Source organism: Bactrocera neohumeralis, chromosome 5 (assembly GCF_024586455.1).
Source record: "Bactrocera neohumeralis isolate Rockhampton chromosome 5, APGP_CSIRO_Bneo_wtdbg2-racon-allhic-juicebox.fasta_v2, whole genome shotgun sequence".
Taxonomy (NCBI): Eukaryota; Metazoa; Arthropoda; class Insecta; order Diptera; family Tephritidae; genus Bactrocera; species Bactrocera neohumeralis.
In genome coordinates, this window is record NC_065922.1 from 71,397,949 (window position 1) to 71,425,898 (window position 27,950).

A 27,950-nucleotide genomic window follows, 5' to 3' on the forward strand; every position below is an offset into this window, starting at 1 on the left:
TTTTTTTCATTTCCAAAATTTTGTTTTTGCATTTTTTTTAAATGTATATTTTTAAAATAAAAAATTAATAATTCCAAAAATTTCGGAAAATATCGTAATTAAAAATTTTCAAAATTAAGAAATGAGCTTTGGAATCGAGAAAATTTGTACAATTCCTAGTAAATACCTCACAGACTGACCTGTCAATAAAACTACTAAAGCCTTGCATTACATGAAATTCAACTTGCAACAAAATGGCGCTCGCCAAGCACCAACAGCTAGCCGCGCTAGGCCACCACCTTGACTTTTTTGTAATCCAACTCAAATAGAAAAGAAACCAAGCTGCCAAAGACATTAACCGCAACACTGCGCGGCAGTTAATAATGGCGTGGCGACGGCTTTCGCGCGGTATCATGACGCTGTCGCCGCTTTTGCCGTCGCGTTGTAACAATGGTAGGCCAGCAATAAGCAAAAATAGCTTTGAGGCCCAAGCGACCAACGCGACAATAACAAAAACCAGCCAACCAACCAGTCAGGCAGCTCTAGTGCGGCTAGCAAACCGTGGGACGTCCACATGTCTAAGACGCCCGGTGTGGCCTAAGCCGCGCGGTTTGCTAGTGTGGCGCGCTGCTGCAGCGTGTAGTGGCAAGCGCGTGTGGGGTCCCGGCTACGGAGACTTTTCCTTTCCTTTTTCGCTTCTTTTTTTGCGCTCTTGCATTGCAATGGCGTTTGTGCTGTGGCTGTGTGGCATGGCGTGACGTGACTCGCAGCCACGACGAATAAAGTGATCAACTGGCTAGCGCGTTGCCTGGCACTTTGAGTGCAACAAATAGAAAAGGAATACATAAAAATAAAAGTGAATGGGTGGTGACGTTGATGCGCGGCGAGCGTCATGGTGAATGTATGGGCTGAGAGACTGCGCATAGGTTAGCGCGGGCGGGTGGGCTTGCGCGGCGGCAGTTTGGTTGGCTGTCGGCGCTGTAGACTTGACTAGGCGAGGCTATAGATTTAGCGAATCAATAGTTTTTGTACCTCTATCTTATTGCTGTTGTTGCTTTTGGCTTATGAGCCATAAAAATATATGTATGAGGCCGCGGCAAAAGCGCGACGCGGCGCGTTTTATATGTCACTAAGCTTGTGACTAAAATGTTGAAGAATATTTAATTTTCTAGCTTTTTTATTATAATTTACTTGTTTTTCTTATATTTTGTTATCTTTGCTGCATTTTTTTGTTACTTTTTTCTGTATTTTTTGTATATTTTTCTTATATCTTGCAACCGCGCGCCTTGTTCATCTCGGCGCGCAGAAAAAATTATGGTAATTAAAAACAGCGCGCATAAAAAATATGAAACTGCTTTTGCTTACATTTGTTTTTGTTTTTATTTATTGTCATTTTAGGCGACGGCAGCATCGCGGTGTGGCGCGCTGTGGCGCGCTGTCTTGCGCGGCGATGACTCCCTGCGCGCGCGCTAAGCGCGGTGTGCTGTAAACTTGTCGCGCGCATGCTGTGCGGTCTTGCAACAACAACAAGCGCTTAACATATACCTCAACAACAACAATACCAAAAGTCATATATACAACAACAACATTAAAAAACGCAACCGCGCGTTGTTGCGGCAGCCAAATCTCATATTTATGCGTTTACTACCTACTTAGTCGCCGCTATTACTGGTAAGTGCATATATATATATATTATACTACAATACATAAATACATATATACCGTATAAACAAGCGCGCTGTTGTCTCATTCGATTCGTTGCATGTCAAAGCCATGAAGCAATTAAAAAAGCAAAAGCAACTTTTGTGCACCAACCTTTCCCAGCGCAAGGCGGCGCGCTCAGCTCAGCGCGATCCCAGATACAGCTATTAACGAATCAAATCAATATTTTATGTGTCCGTCGCGTTACACACAGCGACTGCGTGTGACTAAATTGTGTGTGCCACATACATGTGCACCTATGCAGTCATTTATATGTCCAGCTCAAATTTATTGGCATATATTATTTCTTTGTATTAAGGTATTAAAACAATAAATGCGTCGACAACACCATCAGCAGCGGCACTGGTGGTTCGAAACGAAGCGCGTTCAGTTAGCTTGGGTGGTCGGAAATGCAGCAGGCAATTAATGACGGGTTAAAAGTTACAAGAAAGCTTAGTTTAATGATATCTGTAGGGGCTACTTAAGTAGGCTGGTGGTCTTTCGCAAGCCTGACGCTTTAAAGCGGTTGATTAGTGAGCGTCGGCAGGCGAAAAAAGACTCGCTACATCATTTGAGGAGGGTTTACGAAGAGAGGACTGTCTTTAAATGCATATTACGAGCTCGAAAAGTTCATAAAACTCTCTAAAGTCTGAACTAAACAGTTTGCTTATTCGTAAAATGAAAATATTCTTAAGAAATTAGCAAAATCACCAACAGTAACTAGTTGGTAACTAGTTGTGAAAAGCACAAATAATTTTTATTCACGAAAATATTGTTAAAAGAAATCTATAGCAAAAATTGTAACTGGACCAAAAGTAACTAGTTGGTTACTAGTTCAAACATTTAACAATAATAGCTTTTCAACGGAATTTCATTATTCTATACAAGTCCTTGATATGCTGATATGCGAAAATCGAAATGAGTGCCGCTTGCTGGGGTCCTTGCGACAATGAAAAACGCTTAAAGCTAAGAGAGTGTTATTAAAAATGAAATTTGCAAGCATTTTATATGCAATAATTGCTCTGTAAACTAACTTATATACTCTGCGAGAATGTTGTATTATCTTACTAAATTATAGATTAGTAGAACTCAAGAAAAACTTGTAGTCACAAAGCTTTACATATACATACATATGTATACATATGTATGTATATATGTATTTACGTATATTTAACAATTTATAAAGCACCCATTGCTTTACGAAAAAACAACAATGACGCACATATTTGGCGTACGAGTCAAACGCGCCTACATCAATTCCACGAAGTTGAAGATTGACGAAGTTAATGACCAAAAAAGTTGACAATGTTGCAGCACAGTGTTTTATTTGTAGTAGATTATGAATAAATTAGTAAAGTTAAGGGAGTACTCAAGACTGCTTAGTGTAATAAGTCACTTAAAAGTGTTTGAAAGTGACTAAATTTGTGACAACTGGCAGCTCTTCATTAGCCTCAAACTACTTACTTAAAATTTTTGTGCATACAAGTTGTTAAAAATTGCAAGCCGTTAATGTTATTTTTCTAAAAATTATCAGTTTTTAATATTAATACATAAATGATAAATTTTGTAACTAGTTATGGACTAGTTATATTTGGACCAGTTTTTAGTTTTTGTTGTTTTTCAATCAAACGCCTATTAAAGAAACTATTTTTATTTTAATAATTTTAAACTAGTCCGAAACTAGTTACTTATAGATAAATCTATACTGGGCGCCTTTAAAACTATTTTTTTCCAATTAAAGGTATATGATTTCGTTGGTAGTCTTTATTTTTTGTACTTAGAAGCTCAGCTGTTGGCTATACGTAGATCCCTTAACACTAATAATGGCTCTCAGCAACATGTTGCAACAATAATGAGAGCAAAAATCGTAAAATTTAATTTTTCCATCATTTTCTCCCGCCCAACCCACTGTGCAACTCTCGCAAATAAATAAACATGAGCCTGCGCAATTGTCGCGGCATTGCGACTTGACTTGCAACAATTTGCAACGGATAGTTCAATTAAATCGCAGGAATGTGCAACAAATAAAACCGCTAAGCCAAGGCAATGCTATAACTCACAGCAGCCGCGCGGACGTCAAGCAATACAAAGAGGCGTTTAAAACGTGTAAGCGTGTGTACAAAAACAACAACAATGCGTGCAACAGCAGCGGCAGCAGCGATGTGATCGATTTGTAGATGCGCAGCCAAAGGTTGTGCGCTTGGCGCATTAAACGCGGCAATTGAACATGAAGTAATCAACACGTTGCGGCCGTAATTGTGTTGTTGCACGTTGTACGAAAGGCGATACAAAGTAAGCGAAAAAATATAAAAATGGAAAAATTAAGGCGCAAATGACGATTGATGACGAAAAAAGACGCGCGCACATACACATGAATATGCAACAATGCGTGTTGCACTGTGGCAAATGCGTGTTGCGCGTTCCCAAATGAAGTTGAAACAGCACAGTGGTAATGCGACAAGTCAATGATGTGCAACAAAAACTTGAATGAAGCGACGGAGATATTTTTAAGTTGAATAACTTACATTACAACAACAACAAACACATGAAGGCGCATACAACACTGACCAAATTTGGTAAGAGCCAGTGCAACACAATGCAAAAGTGACAACAACAGGCGCAGCAGCATGTTAGCGCGCTTAACTGTTATGCGTCGAAGGTGCAACGTGCTGTGGCAAGACGCTTGTCAAGTGCGCTTTAAGTGATTTTGTGTTTGTTTTGAAGCTGTAGATGTTGCTGCCACAGCGTGGTAATTTATTGTAATGACAACATGTTGTACAACAACAACAACAACAATATTAGCGCGCAATACATGCGTGCAGCAAGCGCGCGCGGCAAGTGTTGCGCACCTTGGGGGCAATTTAATGGATTTGGGTTAAGCTTAATGCCAAAACAACGCGCAAGTAGCAGCAGTTGCAGGCAAAAGCAACAACAACAATGCGCTGCGGCAGTTTGCAGTGTGAGCGGTCGCAAATCGTCAATATTATTGTGTTGCAAGCATGACAATTACGCGTCTACGTGTGACTATGCCAGCGATTACAAGCAAAAGCAACAACAACAACAAAATAAACACAACAACAACAAGAAAAATCATCAACACGTTGCTTGCTGCTGCTGCAACAGCAGCCAACATATGTTGCGCCTATGAAACGCGCATGCTTTGAATGCGCCAAGTGCTTGTGGCATGTTCTGTGACGTATTTGGCTATGGCCAACAGCAATTTGGCACAAAGAACTAAAACAGCAAATGCTGCAAATCAATAAATGCAATAAAATAAGATTTACAACATATTTAATTAAGACATTGATGGCGCGGCATGTTTAGAGCGTTCCTGCCACCAGCAATTATGCATAGTTAGATTGTTGCAACAACAAGTTTTGTGTTGCATGTGCGTGCTACGCCGTTAATACATTGTAAATACGTGCCACAAATATACCGCGCTTGGTCCAAAGCTCGTCTTGTGAGCTTTCCTTTCTAGCCTGCAGCAACTAATTGCCGCCCGGTTACTCGGAACGCTTGTATAGCTGACAGAAGCCGCTTACGGTAAAGTGGACTCATCCACTGCCGAGAGTATGAGTTCAACTGTGCCATCTTTGTTATGAGCAGAAAAAAGTTCAGCCCCAATTGGCACCGCCACAAAGCTCTGAGGAACCAAATAAGTGCGACTTACTTGCAACAGCGCAACTCTGTATAGTTTTACACCGCCGCCGGCTTACGGAACCGGCGGCTTTCTTCACAGCTCTCTCTCAATAGCTTATATTTAGCTTGCCGCCACTTGTCACTACAGTCTGTGGCACCAAAATCGGACAAAACAAGCTTGGCATTCATATAAATGGCAAGCAGTTCTTAGAGTTCAAAGGAATTTCAAGCATTCTGCAAGTTAATTACTTCATTCTGTAAACAAAGCAGCTCTAAACGAATTATCTTTCATGTTTGGAAGGTTTGTGAAGCGAATAAGCCCAAAATGGTTAGATTAAGCGGAGTTAAATGAGTTAGATTATGTTAGGTTAGGTTATATAGTTTATGATATATTTGCTTTAGATTAGTTTGGGTTCGAAGAAGAAGAGATTAGATAAAAATAAGTGGAGTTAAAGCAAGAAAATCTTGGCTGTACCGAACAAATAAGAGAGTTGTCCATGCAACAATTTATTTTTGATCGTTCAGTTTGTAAGGCAGCTATATGATATAGTCGTTCGATCTGAACAATTTATTGGGAGATTGTGGCGCTGCTTTGTACAATAATACATACCAAATTTCGTGAAGTTACCTTGTCAAACAAAAAATTTTTCCATATAAGGACTTGATTTTGGTCGGTAAGTTTGTATGGCAGCTATATGTTATAGTTGACCGATCTAAACAGTTTATTGGGAAATTGTAGCGTTGCCTTGTACAAGAATCTATACCAAATTTCGTGAAGTTACCTTGTCAAACAAAAAAGTTTTCCATACAAAGACTTGATTTTGGTCGGTCAGTTTGTATGGCAGCTATATGTTATAGTGGTCCTATCTAAACAATTTAGTCGCAGATTGTACCCTTGCCTTGGACAATCACCCATGCCAAACTTCTTGAAAATATCTCTTCAAATAAACAAGTTTTCCGAACAAGGACTAAATAGAAAAGCCTAGAGAACGAGGAAACACAATCGTTGAGCATTTTAACGGCAAGAGAGTCCCTCTAAGGCATTCGGTTTTAAATATTCTATATAACAGAATCTACAATCGTTTTAATATTTTGGTTTTTGGCCAGCTAAAAGTACTCCAATTATAACAACGAAAATATTACCAGATTACCAGACCAGACCAGATTACTATCAGTGATATTTTTTCTAGGAGCCTACAAGTAGGTATCCGTTAAGGATAGGCGCCTCACGTGGCAGTTCGAATAATGAGGCGTATAACAAATACAAATATAATAAAAATAATAAATTTTTCAAATAACTAGTTGTTTTCAGAATAAAACTGGAGGATTTATAAAGGGAAAGGTGAATATTTGAAGGAAAACTTTTTTTTGAAAGTTTTTGGGAACAGAAAATTTGCTCTTTCTTACAAAACAGTTGGATTGTTTATAAAAAATAAAAAAAAATCTAAAATTTTCCAAAATATTTCCAAATAATATTTTGTAGTGCAAAAAAAGTTGAATTTTTATTATAAAAACTTTTTGCCAGACAAAAAATTCCGAAAATTTTTCCAACCATTTCGAAATTTTGTTCCAAAATTTCAATATTTTTACTTAATACAAAAAAGTTGGAGGGTTTTTTTCATTTTATGAAAAAAAATAATTCGAAAATTTTTTCAAAAATTTTGTTTAGTACGAAATAAAAATATTATAAAAGTGAATTATTATTATATAATATCTATTTTTTTTCGATATTTTGAGCAGTACAGAAATTTTTCCAAAAAATTTGTTTAGTACTTAAAATGGCTTGTACCAAAAAGTTGGATTTTTTTTATAAAAAATTAATTTAAAATAATTTCCAAATTTTTTTCAAAAAAAAATAAATAAAAAAAAATCCAAATTCAAATCTTTTTTTTTTTTAAATAAAAAGAAATCCAAATCTTTTTTTTTTTAATAAAAAAAAATCTTTTTTTTTTTAATAAAAAAAAATTCCAAATCTTTTTTTTTTTTTACCAAGAGAATTCGGAATTTATTTTTTTTTTTCAAAAAATATAATTTTTTGGCTACGAAGAATTGCATTTCATTTGTAAATTTTTTATTATATTTTATTTAAAAATAATAATAATAAAGTAAAGCTGGAGGGTTTTTTTCATTTTATAAAAAAAAAAATAATTCGAAAATTTTTCCAAAAATTTTGTTTAGTACGAAATAAAAATATTTTAAAAGTGAATAAAATAAAATAAGTTTAACTATTTTTTTCGATATTTTGAGCTGTAGAGAAATTTTTCCCAAAAATTTGTTTAGTAGGTACTTAAAATGGCTTGTACAAAATATTTTTTTTTTAATTAATTGAAAGTAATTTCCAAATTTTTTTCCAAAAAAAAAATAAAAAGAATCCAATTTATTTTTTTTTTTAAATAAAAAAAAATCCAAATTTTTTTTTTTACCAAGAGAATTCGGAATTTATTTTGTTTTTCAAAAAATATATTTTTTTGGCTACGAAGAATTGCATTTCATTTGTAAATTTTTTATTATATTTCATTAAAAAATAATAATAATAAAGTAAATGTGTCTATTTTTCCACACTTTGAGCTATGAAACTAAATGAAATATATTTACTTGTGAATTATCGGCAGTAAACCCACAAACCGGATAAATAAATAATTTCGTTTCTATCTATTTTTATTGTTAATACGTTCTTTTTTTACTGGTAATAATCTTCCATAGCCACCTATGAACCTTTCACATTTTTTTATGTTTCCTAAACTTTTTATCGATTTTCTTATCTCTAATAATATTTTTTAAGCCCAAATTATGCCTTCCAAACACCAAACACCGATTTTTTGTATGCATAACACTTCATTATGGTCACCACAGTCGCTTCATTACTTTATTAACATCTTCTTTATTAAAATTGTTCTTCGTTTTTATTACGCTTTTATTATAATTATCGACTATTTCCATTATGCGGAGTTCGCCTTTTGTAGCTTTCATGTACGGAGACCACCTTTGTCGCCATTTGACTAATTTATGCATGGCACTTGCTCCCAAAGCGGCGCGTTTGTGTGTGCGTATCCACATATACCATAAACCTATCTTGCATGTAGCGCAGCTCTGCAGCATCAATCGCGGCTACCTACTCGTCGATAAAAGAGTCTGTCGGCCGTAACTCGCTTCTGTATGATGTTTACGAGCGCATTAGTCGCTTTTGTTTTTAGGTAATTTAAAATTCAAAATAGTTTTGATTTTGTACAAAAATAAAATAAAGAATTGGAGGGTATTTGTATAATTTTCCCACAAATTTGGTGCTTTGCAATTTACCTCACACCTCGATGTGGCGAACGAACGTGTTAGCAATCAGCCGAACGCTCTGCTCTAAAATTATATTTAAAGATGTACCCATATGTGTTTATATTATATAGACAAAGTCATGTATGTATGTATATATATTTGTACAATATTTCTTGAAAAGTTTAGTGTGTCTTCGTTAGATTAATTGCGGCCTCGTGCAGCCTTAACGGCGTATTAGAGTAGCGGGCAATCAGGTAGTCAGCAGTCAGTAGCGGTGATAAGCGCACGAGCAAACAAACTGTTCACTTTAGAAATAACAAAAAAAATAGAAAATCTAAAAATAACGGAATTTAGGAATAGTTTTGGTTTTAGAGTTTAAAAAAAGCTTTTTGGAAAGCTTTGCTAACAAATTTTTGATGCATAACCATTTTTAGGAATATAAACAAATATTTCTGTCAAAATTTGCTTTTCCACTTCATATTTATTAAAAAAAAATAATTTATTAAAAATAAACAAAAAAACTCTCTAGATAGAAAGCTTTGCTAATAGAAAAAAGCTTTTCTAGTTTATATTTATTTTTTAAGAAATAAAAACATTAGCTTTATCGCCAGGTTCGCCATTAGGAAACAGCCTTTTGCATGCGTATTTATTTACTAAAGAAGTAAAAAAAAGCTTTTTCTGAAAGCTTTGCAATTTTAAAAAGCTTCAAAATATACACTTCTCTTTCAAGAAGTTCGAAAGAGCTTGTTCAAGAGCTTGGCTGTTACAAACGGGTTTTAAATGAGTCTTTATTTTTTAAAAAATCAGCAAAACTTTTTCTGAAATCGTTAATAATTTAGGAAGCTTTTTAGAACTTAACATTTGCACTAGAACTTCAGATAATTGTATTGAACAAGATTAAAAATCTTTTGAGAAGTTTCAAAAGCTTTTCCAAAAGCTTCGCTGTTACAAAACTGGTTTCTAAAGCTTTAAGGATTTAAAAACACTCTTTTTGAAAGCTTCACTAATTTTGAAAGCTTTTTTAGAACTTAAAATCTCCTTTTGAAAGCTTTACTAATTTTGAAAGCTTTTTTAGAACTTAAAATCTCTTTTTGAAAGCTTTACTAATTTTGAAAGCTTTTTTAGAACTTAAAATCTCTTTTTGAAAGCTTTACTAATTTTGAAAGCTTTTTTAGAACTTAAAATTCTTATTAGAGCTACAAATACTTGTATATTTATTGTTCAAAAAGTTTGAAAAAGCTTTTTCAAAAGCTTTGCTGTACAAAATTGCTTTTAAATTTAATTTTTATTCTTTAAGAAATCAGAAAAACTTTTTTTAGGACTAAACACTTGCACTAGAACTTCAAATACTAAATACAAGGAGTTTATAAAATCTTTAAAGAAGTTTCAAAAGCTTTTTCAGAAGCTACGCTCTTAAAAAAAAGATGTGATGTCATATCATATGATGTTCCATCACATGTCGTGATTTATTGCCATAGCAAGCATGTGTTATGTAATATAAGCTGTTATAATTATGTGTGATCTTATCTGCTGTTTTCAAGTGGTGATATCACTTGTTGTGAATTGATGTCACATCATGTGATGTTACATCACATATTGTGAAATTTTTTTTATTCCATTTAACACTATCTACTGTGCTCTCTTTTCGCTTAGTAGTTTTTCAACTGAATTTATTTGACTTGCGATTACCAGATCATATGATGCGATATGCTTAAATGCATTAAGTAAATCTTGCCATTATGGACATTAGTGCAAATTAGAAAAACAAATACCGCAAGTGCGCGCATAATTAAGTCATTCTACACATACTCATTCTTCTTCTTGCTTTTCTGCCTTTACTTGGCTACGAAAGCACCGCTAAGAATTTAATAAGCGCGCACCGGCTTGCATGCCATATTAGCAAACTATATAATCAATTAGCTAAGCGCAGCATAATAGCAAACATAAAAAGCCGAATCTATGCACACGCGCTGTCAAAGCGCGCTAAACGCAAACTACAAATACACACGCTAACGCGCACGCACTGCCATTTTTGTAAGCGCAGCGCTGAGGCGGCGGCGTACAACAAAGTGTCAGCGCGTCTCATAAGTGCCAAATGCGTGGACAAGTACGTATAAGTACACTACGCATATCTACATTAAAGTACCGCACAGCCAAACTTACTACAAAAGCGCGTGTCACACATACACGCGGTGCGCGCCTAATAAATAGTAAATAAATAGTGAAAAATAATCATAATAGAATGTTATGGCATAAATTGAAATGGAATCGCGTACTGCGAGTGGCAGCTATGCGCTGCTCCATATATGTATGCATGTGTGCGCCGTCATGTGTCAGGCGAGTTGTCAGCCGCTTTAGTGCGTACTATACTCCTTCCTAAGTAAGTGAGTCGCTAGTAAATGGTCACAAGTAAGTTGTTGGCGTTGTTGGCGCTGCTGGTGCGTTATTCGCACTCGATTGTACGCGCCTTTTGAAATTTATGGCTCTTCAGCAACGGTCATTTGTCACAATTGCGCGACCAAATTGTCAGCGACAATAAAACTGCGCGAGAAAAATTGTAGATAAAAGCGAGTAATAAATGGAAAAGCAGGCGACAATTGAACTGCGCGCGTCCAACAGCACGCATTTCGCTGCAGCATTGTTGGTGAGGATTATGTGTTGGCTGGAGCGGCAAAGCAAATAGCTTGAGGACGCTGTCGAGATTTTGAGGACAGTTCTCTATTGTGATTTCTATTATTTATCACAGGGCAGCGAAGCTATCAAGCTTCCAAGTTGGAATACTCGGCTAATTTTGATTAACATACAATAGTTTAAAAGTCTCGTCAGAAATAATCAAAAATTAAGGGTCAGTAATCGGTAATCACTAATTTACTGTAAAAATTCAGTAACCAATTAGTAATTAGCAAACAGTACTTATTAATCAAAAACTAGGCGTCAGTAATCAAAATTCGATTACCAATAGCAGTAGGAATGCCAGAAATCAATAATCAGTAATTGGTAATGAAAAATTAAGGGACAGTAACTTCAGATTTGCTGTCAGTAATCAATGACCGATAATCATTACTGAATAATTAATAATCAGTTATCAATATTCGACATTCGTTAATCATTATTAATCCTAGATCCAATGAATTACTAACAAATAATCAACTTCAATTATTTATTAATATGAATTAACGGTCAGTAATCAATGACAAGTAATCAGTAGTCAATGATCTGTAATCTGTAATCAGTAACCAGTAATTTAGAATCAATAATACTTATTTGATAATCAATAATCAATTACGATTTGACTACAATCGGCAATCAGAAATAATAATCATTAATCAGTAATTAATAATCAGTTGTCGGTAATTAATAATTAACGATCAGTAACCAGTAATCAATAATAAAATTATTTTTGAATTAATCAATATTCTATAAGCTAAGCCCCATCAAATAATCAGTAAACCATAGGTAATCAATAACGATCAATTAGTAATGAATATTTAATAACATAAATTAATAAATACTAAATATGAGTAATCATTAATTAATAATCAGTAGACGGTAATAAATAATTAACGATCAGTAATCAATCATAAAAAACCAGTAATCACTGATGAACGGTCAGTAATCAGTAATCAATAATACATTAGCCATTATCAATATTAATTAATCATCATGGTTAATCCCTATGAAATAATCAGTAATCCATAAGTAATCAATTAGTAATGATTACTTAATAATAGAAATCAGTAATTACTAAAAATGAATTAACCATTATCAATATTCAATAATCATCAATGTTAATCTCTAAAAAATAAGCAGTAATCAATATTTATCAATTAATAATCATTATTTAATAATTAAAATTAATAAATACTAAATATGAGTAATCATTAACTAATAATCAGTAGACGATAATCAATAATTAACGATCAGTAATCAATGATAAAAAACCAGTAATCACTGATGAACGGTCAGTAATCAGTAATCAATAATACATTAGCCATTATCAATATTAATTAATCATCATAGTTAATCCTTAACAAATAATCAGTAATCCATAAGTAGTCAATTAATAACCATTACATAATAATAGAAATCAGTAATTACTAAAAATGAGTAATCACTTATTAGTAATTAAAAATCAGTCATCAACAACTGCATATTTATAACAAATATTAACAATAAAAAAATTAAAAAATTTTAGCAAAAATTAACAATCTTTAAAAACTAAAACAAGAAAATATTGAAAAGTTGCAAAATATTTCACGAATCAAAAAAATAAAACTGAAAGAATTTCAGCACACTTCCGCCTTCACGCTTCACTTGTACGCGCAGCAATTAAATCAAAACGCAAGGCACAACAACAACTACAAACACAGCAGTGCAAATAATACGCCAATAAAGTTCAGCGCCATTGAGCGCGCTTGACGCTGGGCGCGCATGCAAGCCCTTTCACAAACTCACACACGCACAGCTCAAGCGCTGGCGCTTTCAACACATCAGCGGCTTTAACTCGCATATTTTTGCGATTTTTCGACGAATAATCGAAGCGCGCGCCGCGCATCAATGCTCACTGGCAAGCGCAAACATGGCTACAACACCACCCCCCCAGCACTTAACTTGCACCAAGCGTGCAGCGCGCACCCACAAGCGCCTTCCGCATTTGCCACTAGCGCGCGCGCCCGATTTGTTTGTTGTTGCCTGTGTAGTTTTGCAAATTTTACAAATGCACCGATTTGTTGCAACATTTTATGGCTGCATGATTTCTGTGCCCGAACAACAATAACAGCAACGACCACAAGCATCATATGACTAGCAGCGCAACAACAACAAAGCGAGTGGCACGGCATTGCTAGCCATTTAAGGTGAAGGCGGCAAGGCAACGCGGTCCCTGAGTAGTTGTTGTTGTTGTTGTTGCTATACGGTAGTCACCATAACTGTCAGCTAGCCAACCCACCAGTCAGCCAACCGAGTTGAACGAATTAAAATTGATGGCTCATTGGCTGTCCGCGCGTCTGGCCTTTTGTAGGCGCGCTGCATGCATTTTTTTTTTTGGTCTTGTTGTTGTTGCCGTTGTCGTTTGTAACACGCCTAATGGCAGCTACTAAATTTTGCATGCTGCACATTATTCGTGCATTTGTGCAACAAACAATTCTACATTTGATTTGATTTTGTGGATTTTGTGTCGCCCACCGCCTCGGCCAACCAGCCGTGGCATGCCGGCAGTGCGCGCTTGTGGCGCCTACGGCTATTGGTGTGCGGCTACATGTTGCAGGCGCGCATGCGCAAATAAGCAAAGCTAGGCATTCGGACTCGCTAACTGCTGTGGGCTGCAGCATGCCTCATTAGTGGCGCATATGCAAATCACTACAGCTTGCTTAGTTGTTGCATGTGGCATGATGTAAAAATGTTAGAAATTGCCTGTGGCAGACAGTAGTTGGACGCTGCCAGTAGCCAGTAGCCAGTAGCCAGCAGCTGTGGCATCTACTTAAAATACATGCAGTCAGTTAGTAGTTGCCACACGATTTGTTACTGCTGTTGTTGTTGATGTTGCTGTGCCAAAAGTAAATTTGAAAGGCAAATCTGCGCCAAAGCCAGTCACTTCCACTTAGTTATTGCAGTGCTATAGTTGCAACAAATTTTTGCTTGTTGCAACAAGCGCCAGTTGGCGTGGGGAGTGTGCGGCAGGCGGGCGCTTAAGCGTGCCACAAGCTAAGGCAAGTGGGGAACGGTTGAAATATGCGACATAATAAATGCAAGCTGCGGGAGTGACTCCGAAATACTGTTGCAAGATTTAGAATGCAAGCAATTTTTGAAAAATGAGAAAAATATTTTTTGAAAATAAATTACAAAAGAAATAAAAAAAAATAATTTGTAAACTCAAAAAACTAATTAACTTAAAAAATGTTTAAATAAAAAAAATTTAAAATTTAAAATTAAAGAAAATTTAAATAAAAAAATTTAAAAGAAAATTAAAAAAATTAAATTAAAAATTAAAATCAAAGCAAAAACTAAAATTTAAAAAAATTAATATTAAAAAACATTATAATTAAAACAAAAAAATTAAAAAAAAAAAAATTAATAATTAAAAAATCATTATAATTAAAACAAAAAATTAAATTAAAATAAAAAAATTAAAAATAAAAAAATGTAAAACTAAAAAACTCAAAATTAAATGCATACATGTAATGTAAAATTAAAAAAAATTAAAAATAAAAAAAATTAAAATTAAAAAAAAATTAAAAAACATAATGAAAACAAAAAAATTAAAAATAAAATAAAATTAAAAATTCAAAAAACATTATAATTAAAACAAAAAAATTAAATTAAAATTAAAAAAAATTAAAAATATAAAATAAAATTAAAAAAAAAATTAAAACAATTAAAATCAAAAGCAGAGAAACTAAAATTAAAAAAATAAAAAAAAACATTAAAATTAAAACAAAAAAATTTAATTAAAATTAAATAACAAAATAAAAAAAAAAATAAAAAAAAAGCATTAAAATTAAAAAAAAAAAATTTAATTAAAATAAAAAAAAAATAAAAAAAATAAAAATAAAAAAAATTAAAAATTAAAAAAAAACAGGTCTCTTTGGACATGCTTGGTTGTGCGATTTCCCATCTCACATTCATGGAGAACATTATAACGGCCGATGAGACATGGGCTTATGACTTTGGCATGCAAACAAGCCCACAATCATCGAAGAAGCTTAAGACCAGCCGAATAATCCCGCAGAGAGTTTGTGTAGAGGCATTCTTGCCCAGCTTGGTGCTACGAGGTATTACCTAAAGCCATCCCGCAGGTCCAAATAGAATAAATTTTATGAATTCAAAAATATATCACACACACACTTACACTTGGCTAAAGCAAAAGCTATTAAGAACCGAGACAGGAAATGCTCTTTATTTTATAAGTGAGGCATTAAATTCGCAACACTCACACTCCACTATAAATTTACATAAATATCATCAACCCAAAAGATTATTGCATGCAAGGCAGCCCCAGCCGGCACACTGACCACCAAGGAAGGCAGCGCCAAGCACGACACCCGTATATATAGAGTAAAAATCAGCCGCGCGCTATCAGCGCACACTCACTTACTAAGTTGTGGCGAATGCTGATAGCCAAAGTGGCAGCGGCGGCGGCGGCAAACACGCGCAGCATTCAGTGGCAATCAGTTGATGCCACCGAGCCCGTTGTGGCCGCTGAGTGAGCGTGAGTAAGCGCTGATAAAGGTGTTTGCTGTGCCGGCGACATTAGCGCCCGCATACAAGCGAAACGCGGCGCACAAGCAAAGCAGCAACAACAAACGCCAGTGGAGGCAGTAAGTCAGGCAGATAGTTTAGCGATAGCGCGGCGTGGCAGCCGGCTTGAGTGTCGGGCCAAAGGTGGCAGCACCTTCAACGCACTCACACACACAAACTCGGCCGACAGATGTAACGGCGGCCGCACACAGGCGCGCTAGCGTCGCCACAAATCGTCCGGGCGGCGGCACAACTTCAAACGCGGCAATATTTGAACGACAATTCGTACCGCTTGCTGGTGCTGTGGCTGTTGTTGTTGTTGGCGGCTGGTAGCCTTCGCACCATCATCAGGGTTTCGGTAGCTGCTGCTTGTGGACATTAATCGATAACACTTGAGTATATTTTCATGTAGCAAGGCGAGCCATTAAGCGATTGTCCAGTGTGACAGGCATTTATTGCCACCGCCGGCGCAGTCGCAATCGCCACCAAAAACACACGTTGGGTTGTTGTAGTTACATTTTTTTTGTCGTGTTGTTGTGCAAAGTGCGAAATAACATCAAGCGAACTGCGGCGGCTGCAGCGAGAGTCGCCGTGTGGCAGCAAACGACTTGTGGCATGCGATGTGCTTAAGTGATTGCTGCCGTTATTGCGCTTAGGCGTTGCAAGTAGGGTTGCAATATAGCAGCATATAATTTTTTTTGAAAACTTTTGCTTGAGTTGCTTTTAAAATGTTTTTTTTTGTAGCGGCAAACTCGGCACGAAATCAAAAAGGGAATTTTTGTAAGATATAGTTACTTTCTCAAATACTAATTTGTTCCGAAATTGTTTATTTTCCTCACAAATAGGTGGATACCTATTTGTAGCGCCTCTAACTTTTTATTTTTTATTATTTTTCTCGTTTAAAATGACTTTCTCATATCATATTTCTAAAATTTCTTAATTTCAGCTTGCTGTTCCACAAGTTCAACCATGAAAAAACCGTTGAGTGGTAAGTACTGATTTATATTGTAAATTGTGCTCGATATATCAATTTTCATAATACCTAACATTGGTGTGGTTTCATCTAACATCTTATTAATTTTTTCATCTTTCAATCTTATTAATTTTTTTTTTGTTTGTTTTAAAAATGTGATTTTCGTTTACCGTTCCACAAGTTCAGTTTAGCTTATTTCCTCAAATATCCACCTATTTGTAGCGCCTGTAATTTTTCACAAAAATGTTTGCTATTATTTCATAACTTTTCTCGTTTAAAATGGCTTTCTCATATCATATTTCTTATTTTCAGCTTGCCGTTCCACAAGTTCAATTCAAAACCATGAAAAAACAGTTGAGTGGTAAGTACTAATTTATGTTTTAAATTGTGCTAGATATATGTATTTTCATAAGACCTAACTTTGTTGCACTTTTGTCCATCTCATAATAATTTTTTTCATGGTTTCTTTAAAATACTTAATTTCTGTATACCGTTCCACAAGTTCAATTCAATGTGCTGAGCAAACTATTGATACTTCAGCTGTACTTTACGACTCTAATTGAGCGCAGCATATTAGAGAATTGGTTGTGTTACTCATATGTGTACTCTTTCTCACTACTCTGTCGTTCTATGCTTTCTAAAGTCGGGCTTATAGATTCAGTATTTCTATAAACTTCAAAAAGTGCTAGTTTTACATAAAATTTCTGTTGGTACACTCGATTTTGAAGAGTTACAAAGCTGTGAACATTTCAAACATCTAAATACTTCGAAGAAGCTTCGAAAATGCTTCGAAAAACCTGTTTTACAAAATGACTGAGACTACTTTATCGCTCAGAACTCAAAGCATCTTCAGTTTTTTTGAGAAAATATGCGACAAGTGCTCGTTTTATCGCCTCAAATGAATGTAGTTAGGGAAACTATAAATCTAGCTGCGCTTAACAGTGCCAGACTCATGCGGTCGGGTCTTCGCTTTTTTTAGATAGGATCGTTTGCTAAGAAGTGGTATTCTTAGTGGATTATTTGATTTCTGAATAGACTTGCTACCCACGCTACCAAGTTCCAATAAACAACATGTGCCTCATTTCTAGGTTTAGCAGACTTCAGCTCACTACTTTTCAGATCCTTTGATCTTTTTGCAAGAGATACTCTGTTCCTTTGAAACCCTACTCACACTAAAAAAAGTCCTTCATTAAATAAAAAAAAACGCAGCTTGACCCTAATGCGCATTGCATGTGTCGCGACTACTACCCAGCTACCGCATACTCTCCATATCCACCAAAAGCCACACTTTAGTAAACAAAAAAATAGCAACAACAAAACCAACATTAAGCCAAGGTGTTAGCCCGGCTGAGGAGACTGGGTACAATCAAAACGCACGAAAGCAGCAGAGTCCAAGTGACGGTGTGTGTTTTTGAGGCGCTCTGTGTTGATGATGGGGCTCTGTGGCTGATTACTAAAACAGTGGCAATGCAAACGTAATGACAATTTGCCACTTAGTGGCATGAGTGCTGGATGGAGAGCGGGTAGCGTCGAAGCGGCAGCAAATGAGATGCGGAGTGTGGACACATACAGTTTGACTGGGTTGAGTGAGGTTAAGCGGTTGTTGGGCAACAACAACAAGAAAAAATAATACAACAACAACAAGGAAAAATAATACAACAACAATTGGAAAAAATGCAACAACAACAAAACACAATACAACAACAACAAAAAATAAAACAACAATATCGCAAATAAAACAACAAAAGTGTTACAACAACACTTTTTTGTACAAAAACAACAACAATCGGCATTGCGGTAGCCGCCTAAGTGAAGCGCATATGTCTTCGGCAACGTCTGGTGCTAATGACAGTAAAGCGCTACTGTGTGACGGCAACTACGCCGCCGTGTTGCTATTGTTGTTGTTGCAGCCGTTGATTGGTACACGATGGTTTGTTTTCTGTTTCGTTTTAGTGATTCGTTGCTGGTGTCGGTATTTGTGGCAAATTATTGCCAGTACAAATTTATTTATACCGACAACAGGCGAAGCGGTGAAGCGCTTAACTGCTGGCTGGTCGGGTGGGGTGTGTGTGGTGTGGCGATGCTGAAGCTTTTAAGTTGCGCGCATTTTAATTTTTATGCAATTCATTGTTGTTTTTGCCATTTAATTTGAATGTGCTGCTTACGTTTGCTGCCACACTTGCAACATGACACAAGTGTTAACAACAACAATAACAAGTTGACGGTTGTTGGAAGTGTGGCAGGGGTTACAAACCGCACAGCGTTGCATGCCGCCAAGCATTTGTGCGTTCTACGCTGTGTGTGCGTGTGTTTCGGGCCGAGTTAAAAAGTGAAAATCAGATAAATTAAGAAATGAATGTGTCTGTCTGTCTACGCTGACAACACTGTTGGCAATAAATTCAGAACTTAAGATATGTGAAAATGACTTGGATAATGTTGGAAAGTAAATGAGTGATATTGTAGCAATATTTGAAAAAAAAAAACAACAACAACAAACTTTTTTAATTAGCAGATCTTAAAAAAAAATTGTTTTTAAATAAAAAACCTTTTTATAAAATTTAAATTTTTTTCTGTCAAAAACTTTTTATGAAATTTAAATTTTTTATATAAACATTTTTTTATAAAAATTAAAATTATTTTATAAAAAAAACTTGTATAAAAATATAATAATTAATTTGTTTTTTTTACTTAATTTAAATTTTTTTGTAAACTTTTTTTATGCGATTTTTTTTTAATTTTATTTTTTTTTATAAAAAATTAAAATCTGGTTTTTTCATGAAATTATTTTTTTATAAAAATTGAAATTATTAAAAAAAAAATTGTTTAAAAATATAATTTTTTTTAATTCAAATTTTTTGTGAACTTTTTTTATGCAAATTTTTTTTAATTTAATTTTTTTTTATTTAATTTAATTTTTTTTTATAAAAATTTAAATGTTTTAGTTACTCTAATTTTCCAAGTTTTTATTTTGAATAGAAAATTTTCATGTTTAATTGTGTTCTGCTTAAATCAGCAAAATATTTTTTTTATTTTATATTTTCATTTATTATTTTTTTTTAAGTTTTCAAATAATTTTTTGTTTTCTAAATTTCAAAAATTTAATTTTTTTATATGCATGTGTTAATTATATATTTATATATTTTTTTGATCTTTTAATTTTTATTCTTTTATAATTTTAATTTTTGATTTCATACATAGTACCTATATTTATACATATGTATGTATGTATGTATGTATGTATTTTTATTTTTTTAATATTTTTATTTTTTTTTATTTTTTAATATTTTTATATTTTTAATTTTTATTTATTTTTATAATTTTTAATTTTTTTATTTTTTTTTTATTTTTTTTAATACTTATATTTTTGTTTTTTTATCTTTTTTTGCAATCAGCTTCAAAATTTTCGCTTCCCTTTTTCTTAATTTGAACATATGTATGTACTTGTGCCCGTTCGCATCTTACATCTTCGGCTGTTTTTACCTGTTTACCACCGGATTTTATTGTTGTTGTTGCTGTTGCCACCAATGGCTTACAACTTAACACTTTAATTGAATTGAAATGCTGCTTTGACATTAAGTGACAATAAATTAACGTGTTAGCATGTCTTTGTTGTTGTTTTACGCGACTTTTATTTATTTTTCCTTTTTTGTTGTTTTGGTCTGTAATTTTTTTTGCTTTGATGCTGTTTGTTGTCGGTGCCACTTTGAGCAGCCAAAGTTATATGTGTGAACAACAACAACAACAACAAGACGTCTGAAAATTTTCAACTGAAGCTTTTTAACCGTCGTTGCTTTGCTCGAAATTTATTTGATTTACCGTTATTTCATTTGTTCATTAGAGCTAATGAGGGATGTTGAAAAATTTGGTAAATGAATTTTTTTTACTTAAAATGTAATTATATTAATTATTGTATAAAATAATTAAAAAAATTTCAAAATTTTTCTTTAATTAAAATTATTTTAAAATTTAAGGAAAACTTAGTTTTATTAAAAACTAGTTTTGATAAAAAAAAATTTATTATAATTTTCGGAAAATTTAATTTTTTTTCATAAGTTTTTTTTTTACTTAAAATGTGTTTATATTAACTATTATATAAAATAATTAAAAAAATGTAAAATTTCAAAATTTTTATTTAATTAAAATTATTTTAAAATTTAAGAAAAACTTAGTTTTATTAAAAATAGTTTTGATAAAAAAACTTTACAAAAAAATTTTTATTAAAATTTCAGGAAAATTTAATTTTTTTTCATAAGTTCTTTTTTGTAATGTATAATCTAAATTTATTAAGTTTTTAAATGTTAAATATGTATATCAATTTTTGTTAAAATTTAACTATTCTAGTTTTGCAATTAAATAATTTTGCAATCAGTCTTTATTAATTATATATTTTAAAGTAATTATTCTTAATTAATTATTTAAAACTTTTATTTTTAATTAATAATTTTCAATAAATTTTTCAAATTAATATTTTAAATTAATTTTTAAATTATCTTTTGGTTAATATTATTAATTATTATTTTTAATTAATATTGCTTTATTTATATTTGTATTTTTAAATAATAATTTAAAATTATTGTTCAAAAAAATTAATTATTTTTTAATTTATGTTATAAATATTTTATTTTAATTCATCTGTTCTTACTAAATTACTAATTTATATATTTTGAATTACTAATTTAGTAAAAATTAAATAATTATTTTTTAATTAATGTTATAAATTAATTTTTGAAATAATCTATTTTATTTACATTTATTACTATTTTTAACTTAATTATTTTAAATTAGCATTTTTTAATTAAAGGCTTTTTTTAATTATCATTTTGTAATTATTTTAACAATTTCTTAATTTAATTTTTAAATAATTAATTTTTTTAATTAATGTTATAAATTATTATTTTTAATTAATCTATTTTTATTTATAATATATTAGTATATTTACATAATTATTTTAAATTAATTTTTTAATTAATTATTTTAAATTAATTTTTTGAGTTAGGGTTTCCGTTATTTTTTAATTAATTTTATACATATAGTATTTTTAATTAATTTTTAATTTTTTTCTAATAATTTTTTATATTATTTCCATTATTATACTAGTTTGCCCCACCAAATTTGTATTTGATTCCTTCCCACTTGTTTAATTGAAATATTCGCATTTGGCCTTTCAATCCATCGACAAATCATTAGCTATTAACTTTATCTAGCTGGCACACAATTGACGCCATACGCTAACGCTTTTGGTGTTAATTAACAGTCACTTAATGTTGTGTCACCAAATAAATGGTGACAACCAATTTGGCAGCAAAGCAAAAAAATAGAAAAAAAATGCAAAATAAAAACACAAATATGGTGAGCGTGTGGTGGCGGCTGAATGATAGCTGAGTATGGAAAATTAAAAATTCAAACAAAATTGGTAGTGGAAGCCCAAGAAAATATTAGTAGCTGTGCGAAAAAGGCAAGAAATGTTAACTGTGGTTAATTGAAAATTAAAGTAGTTGTAAAAATCTAGTTAAGTAAAATAAAAAAAGAAAGAGCAAAAAATAACTGTAAATTAAAAAAAATACAAAAAATTTAAAAAAATACAAAAAAATACAAAAACAAGCAAAGAAAAATTAAAAAAAAGTATATCTAAGACTAACCACGATTTTTTTTTTGATATTTAATTTTCTAATTAATTTTCATAATTAATTTTTTTTTTTTTAATTTTTTAATTAATTAATTTAACCACGACTGTTTTTCACATTTAATTTTAAAAATTAATTTTTAATTATTTTTTTTTAAATTAAGTTTCTGATAAATTTTTTAAATTAATATCTTTATTAATTTTTTTCGAAAAAATCAGTTTTACGTTAATTTCAATTAAATTTCACCTCTAACATTTCCGCTACATACACTCATACATGTACACTCACTCATGTATGTATGTATACTACCTTGACTTCATTGTGCTGCCAACAAACCAATCAACGGAAATCCGGCGACAAACAAAAGACTTAAGACACGAACTTGACAGCGCGCTTTTTGGGAACATGGCGTTTGAGCACCCAAAACACCGTCAAAAGACAAAATTGATAGCATAAATAAACAAAAAAATGTAAAACGCTGTACACCAACGCATAAATCAATCAATCGGTAAATTTTGGTGGAATAAATCGAAAAAGGCAGCCAATTATTTGAAGTGAATTAATAAACACGCCACTAATAGCTTATTTATTTGTGTTGTCAGACAATTTAAGCTTAAAAGACGGCGCTTGGCAGCGTTTAGCAGTTAATAGAATATATAAATTATATAAAAAGCACTAAAGTATGCCACCACTTACAATAAATCTGAGTAATTTCGTTCGAACGCCACAAATGACTCAATGTTGCAACGCTAATGAGTCACTAAATTGTGTTGTTTTGGATTTCCCATTAAAAATTTATGCTTTTTTATAACTTTCCAATCTCAGCGTTATATTTATCAGCATAAAATACTTTGCCGCCAACGCGCCGCCCTTAACTCTCGCAAGACTTGCGACTCCCTGCACACTTTAGATGAAAGCAACGCCACCAGCGCACACACTTACAGCTGATGAGCCATAAAAATGTTGACACATCCGCTCTCATTAGCGCGACAAGCCAACACAGCGGCATGAACATGCAGCCGCACAACAGAAACAACAATTTTAAGACCCGAAACGTCGCCGACGCCAGCGCAACATTAATTCTTCTACCCACAAATGACATTGATAATAAAGGTGGCCGGTGTAGTAGCTGACAACTTGGCAGTTAAAGTGCTACTGTTTCTATAAGAATCCCCGAACAGTTGTCTTGCCTCGCACTCCCTCTACCTAACGCTGCCTATCTGCCACAAACGGCAGCAATTGCTCGCATTAACACTTTGAATGTCTGCCTTTGTTGTGTGGCAGCCTGCAGCAGCCGCTGCGCTTGTTGCTATTATTCTTGCTGTCTATTTATGTAAATATGCCGCTATTTGTTTGTATGTATGTGTGTGTGTTAGCTGCTTTGTTGCTTTCACTTTGACTACGCACATCTTCTAGCTTTTAGCCGCCACGCTGCTGCATTTGTTATGTTTGTTGGGCACTTTGTTGTTGTTATTGCTATGCTCCACTTCGATTTTGATTTTTTTTTGGTGTAGAACTTCGCTTCTTTGCTTCGAGAATTATTTCCATACGATATTCCTTTATCTTAAGTGATTTTTTATGGCGTCACCAGCATTCGCACACACACAAACACACTTTTGTATGACCAAAAACACACATTTATGCATTCCACTATGGACGTAAGGCTTTTTTAAGTAATAGAATGAAAAAAAAAATTATTTGAGTAGAAATAAAAAAAAGAATATAAACAAAAATAAAAATAAATTAAAACTAAAACAAAGAAAAAAATAAAAAAAAATTAAATGATATTGTAAAAAATTCAGGAATAATAAATAAAAAAATCAAATATGTACAACAATTAAAATTATGAAAGAAAAAAAATTAAAAAAAATTTAATTTTTAATTAATTAAAAATTAATATCTAATTAAAAAAATTTATGAATAATTAATGCAATTGCAAAAGTAAAGACACAAATAAATGGAAAATCATAATATTTCATCAAATAAATATGTATTAAAAAAAGCAATAAAAAATAACAATAATAACTATAAAAATAATGAAAAAACAACAATAAAAAACTTAAATAAAAAATAATAATAAAAGACTAAAAAAATTTCAATATTTAATTAAAAAAATTAAAATCTAATTGAAGAAATTAATGAATATTTAATATAATTTAATTTTTATATGTCATATGGAAAATAAATAAATTTAATTAAAAAATTAATATCTAATTAAAAAAATTAATGAATAATTAAAGTAATTAAATTAAAATAGTGATAGTATTATATGGAAAAGCCAGAAAATAAAAATATTTAATTAAAAAATTAATATCTCATTAAAAAAATTAAAGAATACTTAATGTAATTTGCAAAAGTAAAGACACAAATAAATGGAAAATGAAAATATTCCTTCAAATAAGCTTATTTTAAAGAAAGTAATAAAAAATAACGATAATATTTATAAAAATAATAAAGAAATAATAATAAAAATTATGATAAAAAATTAAATAAAAAACTAAATAAATAAAAAAAATGAAATGAAATGAAATAAAAAAAATTAATAAAAAACTAAAAAAATAAAATATTTATGTAAAAAAATTAAAATTTAATTTAAAAAATTATTGAATAATTGATGTAATTAAAATAAAATAGTAGTTATTATATGGAAAAACAAAAAAATTAAAAAATTTAATTAATAAAATTAATATCTAACTAACAAAATTATTGAATAATTAAAGTAATTAAATTAAAATAGCGATAGTATTATATAGAAAAACAAAAAAATTAAAAAAAATTAAATCTTTATTAAAACAATTAATATATAATTAAAAAAATTAATGCATAATTAATGTAATTAAGTTAAAATAGTAGCTATCATACGTAAAAACAAAACATATTCGAGAAAAAAATCATTTCCAAATATATTGCTTATTAATTCGTTCTTTTTTCGTTTCAAACGAAATCAACTCATATTGGCCATTTAATATCCATTCACATTAAACTTAAAACTACATTTTTCCGGTACTACTCATTCAATTCTACGAAATGACCTAATTTCTGCAATTGCGATTAAAAATTTTGCGCTCGCTGCCATTCGAGCCCTTTCCCACACAAGCTGCTAAGCTCACGCACACACACACACACTCTTGACAGCTAGTCTGTGCGCCATATCGCTGTTACCTTTGGCGCACTGAGAAATTATGGGCAGATGTCGGTCATAAAATTGCGTTAATATCCTTGCCGCCAAAGCGAAGTTGCTCATAAAGTGGCTAATTCATTTTGGTGGGGCGACAGTGGGGCCAGTGCGCACAAATGCATGGCAAGTGGTCATCTACGAAGCTTGGCTACTGTTGCTGCACGGCTGATGGCCGTTTTGATCTCACGTTATCATACATACATATGCATGTGTTTGTGCTTGTGTGTGAGCTTTGATAGCACGCATGCGTGCGAAAATGTGTGCGGCATATTATAATTAAAATGCGCTATAAATTTAAGCAGTTGGTAGTAGAATAAACAGCATCTATACACTGGGAGAAATTTTTAAAATCTTTGAAATTTTCTTTGAAGAAAAATGTTATTATCAATAAATAAAATATACACTGGTAGATTTTTTTTTAAATTTTGAAATTTTTTTAGAAGAAATTAAATTTTTTTTAACTATAAATAATGAAAAAAACATTTGTAACATTTTTATTAACAGCTTAAAACGAATTTTAGAATTTAAAAAAAATTGTAGGCGTCTTTAAAAAGAAAATTAAATTAAAAAATTTAAAATTAAAAAAAAAAATTTTGGTTTGTTTAAAACACGTATATTCGTATTAGAAAAAAAAACGAAAAAATTTATTTACGAAAATTAATTCCAAAAAATTGAATTTATTAAAAACAACATTATTTAAAAAAAATTTTTTACATCTTGTTTTTGTTTTCTGCACCTTTTTCATATTTTTTATTATTTAATTATTTTTTTTTATTATTAATTTTTTTTATATTTTTTTATTTATTTTTTTTTAAATTTTTGTTTTATTTTTTTTTTTATTAATATTATATTTTTTAATTTTTTAACATCAAAATTTTAAAATATTTTTTATATCATTTTTATACACATTTTCTAAAAATTTCATATCCAAAATATTTATTAAAAGCCCATTTTGCCGAAAACTCAGCAATAATTTCTCCCAATGCGCCATCACTCGTTGCAGCAGACGCCAGTTGAGCGATTAAACTCCAGCTCCTGCGGCTGCTGCGTGCGCTATAAAATCGCTGAGAATTACAAGTGTATAAAAGCAACTTACACAACAGCAACAACAAACACATCTACTTAATTCACACAGTAATAACGACAGCGGCAATAACAACAGCAACACACAAGCTTTATGTGGCAAAACTGAAACTCATCAGAAAGCCATAATGCGCTTCAATAAAATGCCGCTAAAGGCCAGCCATGGCGGCATCTTCATTGATTTTGTTCGATTAAAACCATCGATTGAACGATTTTCCGCATTCGCGGATTCGCAAATTATTGCCCACATATAATGTTTGTTTGTTGTTGTAGTGTTTTTGTTTTCTTTCTACAACATTGATTGGTCACAGGTGATTAAACGGTAGGGTCTTACAGACTGCGCCAAATTATGGTGATATGATTTTTGATATTTTAAGTTTTTTATTTCTGCTGTGTAGTTGTTTCGAAAATTCCCACGGGAACGTAAAAACTTGAATTTGTGTTTAATTAATGGTTTTGGTTAAAATTTTAGTTAATTGACTACACAAATCATCAAAATTTTAGTGCAGAAAGGCGCATGGGAACTAAACCCTTTCATGTAGAACAAATGAGCTGCTAGTTAAACTGGAATTCACATAGTCACCATCTCAAGTTCGAAGCTTCAAACTCAACAAAAAATTTAAAGTTTGGTTTTTATACCTGTTTTTGCTCTGAAGGCTATTTGACCCCATAAAATCCAACTTGCTCAAGAAAGCTTTCGAATAAAACTTCTCTCGAGCGAAAACTGTCACTGTAATCAGTTCAAAAGGGGCTCAGCTCTGATAGGGAGAAAGAGAGATAGATGAAGACAAAGAAAAAGAGAGAGAGAAAGAAAGATCCAATAATTCATTTAACATCTAAAGGTATCATACAAGACAAGATGTTGATCGTACATTCTATATTGCCATAAATTCTTTAACAACAGAATTTAGAAATATACCATAGAACGGCAGCTTAATACATAGTCTGTATAGATATATATCATATCATATCATAGTATATATAAGTACTCATCTTATGTCAGTGAAATCACAGAATGAGGGAGAGAAATCAGAGTTCAAAAATCATAAACCAAACATCATAATTCATAGACCTCAACATATATATAGCATATAGATTATATCGTAAATCATATATGCGTGATAACCCCAGCTTTTGGCATACTTTCTAAATTATAAACTAAACACTAAATTCCGTAAATAGTAAATTTAAGCTGGTAGTTTAAGTAGATGGTGGACGGAAGGTACTACATTTATGATCAAAATTCAAAGATTATATAATAGATCATAAA

The 27,950-nt window shown here is 32.1% G+C and overlaps 1 protein-coding gene and 1 long non-coding RNA gene across 8 annotated transcripts in view; one reads left to right on the plus strand and one right to left on the minus strand.

The window, feature by feature from the left end:
- Positions 1-27,950, minus strand: part of LOC126760554 (optomotor-blind protein) — a 279,713-nt gene that overhangs the window by 34,829 nt on the left and 216,934 nt on the right. The window lies entirely within an intron of this gene.
- On the plus strand, positions 1,539-17,155 carry LOC126760555 (uncharacterized). The gene is made up of 3 exons (XR_007667218.1): positions 1,539-1,650; positions 16,769-16,810; positions 17,108-17,155. It is a non-coding gene; the product is annotated as an uncharacterized LOC126760555 (long non-coding RNA).